Source organism: Argopecten irradians, chromosome 9 (genome assembly GCF_041381155.1).
Source record: "Argopecten irradians isolate NY chromosome 9, Ai_NY, whole genome shotgun sequence".
Classification (NCBI taxonomy): domain Eukaryota; kingdom Metazoa; phylum Mollusca; class Bivalvia; order Pectinida; family Pectinidae; genus Argopecten; species Argopecten irradians.
This window is the reverse complement of record NC_091142.1, coordinates 32,136,555-32,142,563: the sequence shown is the minus strand read 5'-3', so window position 1 is coordinate 32,142,563 and position 6,009 is coordinate 32,136,555.

The following is a 6,009-nucleotide window of genomic DNA, read 5'->3' as shown; positions in this document are numbered from 1 at the left end:
TATACAGTATGTTCAAGATAGATTACTGTGATTTTCCGTCATGGAATAGGATTGAATAAATCGCAATATTTATTGTTTTGTTTTTTTGTAGGACTGACATTTCTAGGATTATCTGAGTTTGTGCGTGTGAAAAATGATTCGAGGATTGATTATGTGCCTGGCTTACGGTTTTGTCGATATGGTTTCTGGATACATTAATGATGTCTCAAGTTATTTTTCTTTTTGTCACTTATGTCATGTAGTAGCATTTGTAGATAATGAATCCTATGATTATAAGTAAATAATTAACTTCATAATATTCTTTTAATTCTATTTTATAATCTATGACGAAGTACTTTAGGTTAAACATATTTTTTTTGTATCGGAGTTGTTCAAAGAGATTGTTTATTTTTTGTTTAAATGATGTTAATATTTTACATATAATGAAAAAATGATTGTAGTCTCCAGTTTCATTGCATATATTGCATAATTGATTAGTTTCAATTTTCCATTGATGTAATATCTGTTTTGTTGTTAGTATTTTATGTAATAGTTTCCATCTGTATTGCTTAAGTTTATTTTCATGCAGGTAATTGAATATGAAATTATTTGTACATTTTATCTGGCATTCTTCAAAGTTTTCTTTGAAAATGTGGTGCCAGTATAAATATGCAACTGGTTTTTGTGAGGTTTTCTAATGAGATGATTTTATAAGTCTATAAAAGTGGTAGTTTCTGCTCCTGCTTAGCGCTCAGCAAAAAGGGAGTGGGACGACTGGTTCGCCCGTTGTCAGTATAATGTGACCGGGTGGGGTGTGTTGCTTGGTGTCTTCGGCGGCATGCTCCAGTGATATAGCACTATAAAAAGGGCAACAGTTCCACTATACAAGAAGACACAATATGAAATTACCGCAGTCCCCCGAAACACGCACCTCGCACAACATACACGCAGCACGCCGCATACATGGGAGGCCGTCCTTACATGACCATGGCTGTTAATAGGACGTTAATTAATCAAACAAACAAACAAACAATGTATCTTTGTTGTATACTTTGTCTATTGGTTTGTTATAGATAATTATTTTCTTTTGTGTTCCATTTTTTTTCAGGGTTATTGTTTTCACTTTTGATTTTGTTTATCAAGGATTTTGGTATAGCAGGTTATATCATTGCAAACTGTGCTATCCAGTTATATTTATTTTGCAATTTTTCATAAATGAACTTTGCATCAATTTCATTTCGGGTGTTAAGTAGATCTTTTATTGTAATTATGTTGGAATCTATCCAGTTTTTGAAACACAGAGTATGGTTATTGGTTTGTATGTGTTTATTGCCCCTGATGATTTGAGATTGTACTTCAGTAACTGACTTTGGCTGGATGATTGTTGTAGGTTTTTTATGTTCAAATCATGCTTTCATGATTTCATGGTAGAAGGGAGATTTCTCAGTTCTATTCTGAATTAGTTTTATATCATTAATATTGAAGCGACATATAAATAAACATAATTTGGACCAAAGTTGTTAAATTGGTTTATTGGGATTATCTTCCATTGGCAGTCTTCCTTAGTATATATTTTCTTTATCCACCCTATTCGTATTGCATTTACATATGAGTTGATATCAATCATTTTCATCCCTTCCTCAATGTTGCACCTTACCATTATTTTTTGTTTAACTGTTTCTCTTTCCTTCCCATATTAAGTTATATAAGAGTTTTTCAGTTTCTGTGATGAATTTAAGTGGTGTTTCCATGACAGACAGAAAATGTAAGCTTGTTTGATTGTTTGATTAATTAACGTCCTATTAACAGCTATGGTCATGTAAGGACGGCCTCCCATGTATGCGGTGTGTTGCGTGTATGTTGTGCGAGGTGCGTGTTTTGGGAGACTGCGGTATATTCATGTTGTGTCTTCTTGTATAGTGGAACTCTTGTCCTATTTATAGTGCTACATTGTATATCACTGAAGCATGCCGCCGAAGACACTAAGACACTAAGCAACACACTCCACCCAGTTACATCATACTGACAACGGGCGAACCAGTCGTCCCACCCCCTGTATGCTGAGCGCTAAACAGGAGCAGAAACTACCACTTTTATAGACTTTGGTGTGTCTCGGCCAGGGGACAGAACCCAGAGTCTTCCTCACAGGGGCGAACGCTCAACTCTAGGCCAAAATTGAGGCGGTGCCAAGGGAGGCATTAGAAATGATAAAGTCCATTAGAAAGAAGTGAAAAGAAAAGATCCTAAATTTGTTCGCCTTTTACGATCATACAATAGGGGCAGCAGGTACAATTCTAACGCTCTACCTGCAGGGCCATTGTAAGCTGTGTTAGTAATAGAGCTTTCACTATTTGTATTCTTCCTATTATTTCCAGTTTTCGACTTTTTCCAAGCATGTCACAGTTTTTTTTTCTGTTTTTTTTTTCCTGACCAATTTCTTTCTGTTTCAATTTTGTTTTGTCCGAAGTAAATACCAAGTGCTTGAATAATTGTTTCTGACCATGATATTCCTTCATATTCATTTTCCACTGTTATTCCCAATTTAAGCCCTTTTGATTTATCTATGTTTAATATTAATCCAGAATAAGATCACAAAATTTCAATTAAATTGAGAGCCTTTTTAATTTCAAGTTTTGACTTAAGAAAAAGGGTGGTGTCATCAGCGAGTTGTGAGATTTTGAAAGCACGTTTTTTTTAGATTTATTTATTGTAATCCCGGTTATATTGGGTTCACCTCTAATTTTGATGGCCATAACTTCTATTACAAAGAGCAAGGCTGAAATTGGACATCCTTGTCTGATACCTCTAGTTATTTTAACAGATTTTGTAATATATCCATTATTACAGATTTGACAGCTAAACTCTTTGTATAGAATTTTAATCTATTTAATAAAGGAAAATTTGAATTTAAGCTTTTCCATGGTGATAAATATGAAGTCCCATTCAATGTATCAAAGGCTTTTGCGAAATCTAAAAAAAGTATTGTTCCCTTAATATTATATTTTTCAATATTATCAATTATATCTTGTATAAGTCTGATGTTGTATCCAATGTATCTTCCTTTTATAAATCCATTTTGATCAGTGTTAATTATGTTTGGTAGATTTTTTTTAATCTTTCCGCAAGGCAGGGGGCTAGAATATTGTAATCTACATTTAGAAGCGTGATTGGTCTCCAGTTGTTTAGATCAAAAGGGTAATTTTCTTGTATATTAAGGATAACATGCAATTTCTTTGAGATGATGATAGCATTCCATTGTTGTAACATTCGTTAAAATCAGTTATAATGAGTTCCTTTAATTCGTACCAAAATTCTCTATAAAATTCCACAGTGAGACCATTGTTTGTTTGTTTGTTTGATTTATTAACGTACTATTAACAGCTATGGTCATGTAAGGACGGCCTCCCATGTATGCGGTGTGTTGCGTGTATGTTGTGCAAGGTGAGTGTACTGGGAGACTGCGGTATGTTCGTGTTGTGTCTTCTTGTATCGTAGAACTGTTGCCCTTTTTATAGTGCTATATCACTGAAGCATGCCGCCAAAGACACCAAGCAACACATCCCACCCGGTCACATTATACTGACAACGGGCGAACCAGTCGTCCCACTCCCTGTATGCTGAACGCTAAGCAGGAGCAGAAACTACCACTTTTATAGACTTTGGTGTGTCTCGGCCAGGGGACAGAACCCAGAGCCTTCCTCACAGGGGCGAACGCTGAACTCAAGGCCAAAAGTGAGGTGGTGCCAAGGGAGGCATTAGGAAAGACAAAGTCAGTTAAGAGAAAAGATAAGATCCTAAATTTAGTCGCCTTTTACGATCATGCAATAGGGGCAGCAGGTACAATTCTAACGCCCTACCTGCAGGGCAGACAGTGAGACCATATTTAAAAAAAAAAAAAAAAAATGAAACAAAATAAATCACCTGGACAAAACAGTGAGACCATCTTGTCCATGTGATTTATTTTGTTTTATTTTAAAAATAGCTTTTTTGCACTCATCTTAGTGTTTTTTTCAAAAGTTGTATTTTAGATGTATTCTAGTATCTGTTCTCTATCTATTTGTTTTGAGGTGTAAAGTTTTTGGTAGTATTGATGAAGGGTCATTATTGATTTAGGGTTATATGTGCCGTATTTTTCATAGTCACGAATCAAGAAGAGCTTTTAATATGTTATTCCACTCCAAAAGTTACCAACATTTTGAAAATTACAATACTTTCAATGTATAGGTTTTAATTTTACAAGTACAAAAGAGAGCTGAAAATGATTTTTGGCAGTAGTGCCAAAAATCATTATATTAACATCTTCAGTGTAGTTAAATGAGTTCATACGGTCAGACCATGAAAACATATTGTTGTCCACAATTTCATTGCACATTTTTTTACATTAGTAGTTGTAAACTGATTTCTGAAGGTATGTTTCCATCTAAACGTGTATAAGACATAAAAAAACAAGAATTTCACAGTGCATAACATATGTGTTCCAACTAACGTTTATAAGGCATTATATATCTTTGTCTGTCCATTTGAATGATTTTCACAGCTTTATTCATTGCAACGTATGGTTTTAAATAGATAATTGAAGAAAAATAATATATCCAAATGTTCGGCCAGTTACGACTCGTATAACTCAAAGAATTTCTTTTTGTGAGGTTACCATCATGCCATTTTCAGTTTTTATTTTATCCAATTTCAATTTCTTCTATTTCGATCTGGTCGGATTCATTACTTTGAAGTCTATTAATTTTATCTTCCAGTTCTGTAATATTGCATTTTTGATTTTTTGCTAGATTTTTCCTAAATTATATTCTCATTTCTATTATTTCAATTTTACATAGATCCCATATATTTCTGATGTCTGATTTCTTTGTCTTCCATTCTTACATCTGCACTTACACTACTGGACTTCTGAGCTCTAGTTGTAGTTGCTTTTACAAAGCGATCCAGATTATCCTGTCCGTCTTGTAGGTCGTTGCAGGAATTACCAGACTTCCTTTTTGCCTTTGCCTTTTTCTTTTTTTATTTTTGAGTCTTCATGTTCAGTGTTTTCCTGAAATCAAGTGTTACTTGAGAGTTGGAGCATCATTTATGGTCTGCTTGGTAAGAGGTATCGTCTTCCTCAGTCACTGGCATTTTGACTTCCTTTTCAGAGTCCGAATCTGATTGACTATCGTCAGAGCTGTCATCGTCTGATTCAGTAGGGGGTGTACATTCTGCTTGTACGTGTCCAGACAGTTGATATTGTTTACCGACTCTTTCACTTTTACAGTCTTTTGTGAAATGACCTTTAGCGATACAATTACCGCATTTTGTGTTTTCATTTGGTTGACTTTGGTGTTTCACAACTGCACGATGTATACCCATGGTCATCACCACTGGAAGTGGGGACGACAAGTTCCTGATCCGTAGGATCCTTTCCCCTTATCACAGTTAGTCAGACGACCATCTATTCTCAGTTTTTCCCTATACAAGCTGACCAATTCACTGGTTGCATCTTTATTGGATATGGCCTGTTTTATTAATTTATCTTCAACATAGATGGGGATGTTTTTAACCCTGACCTTCACCGCGTCGTCATCATTGTACATGTAGCTACTGGTAGGGTTGTATTTATAAATTGGTATGTTACGCTCTCGCAGTATTAATCCATTGATTATTAGATCGTTGTTTAAGTCGTTGCTGTCGACATATATGCGCCAGAGCCCGCCGACTCTTTGCAAGCCGCTCAGATTTTCCGGGGGATGGCATTTGCTATTTCTTTAAATACCTCCGTATGGCTAAGCCATTGCTCTTTTGCTGGTTTGTGTTCTCTCTTTCGGAGAGAAATACAGGTTTTGTTGTTTTGAACTGCGATATAACAGCACCGGCGTATGTTTAGGATGAAGTTTGTTGTTCAGATACCTGTATATCGGCCTGTCCGTCATTTGCCGGTTTGGTTGGTGCATTGTTTTCTAAAGATTCTGCCATATTTTGCTGTATGAAGCATTTGATATTTCCCTATATGTATAAAATCTGATATTTGCGTTGTTTAATGCT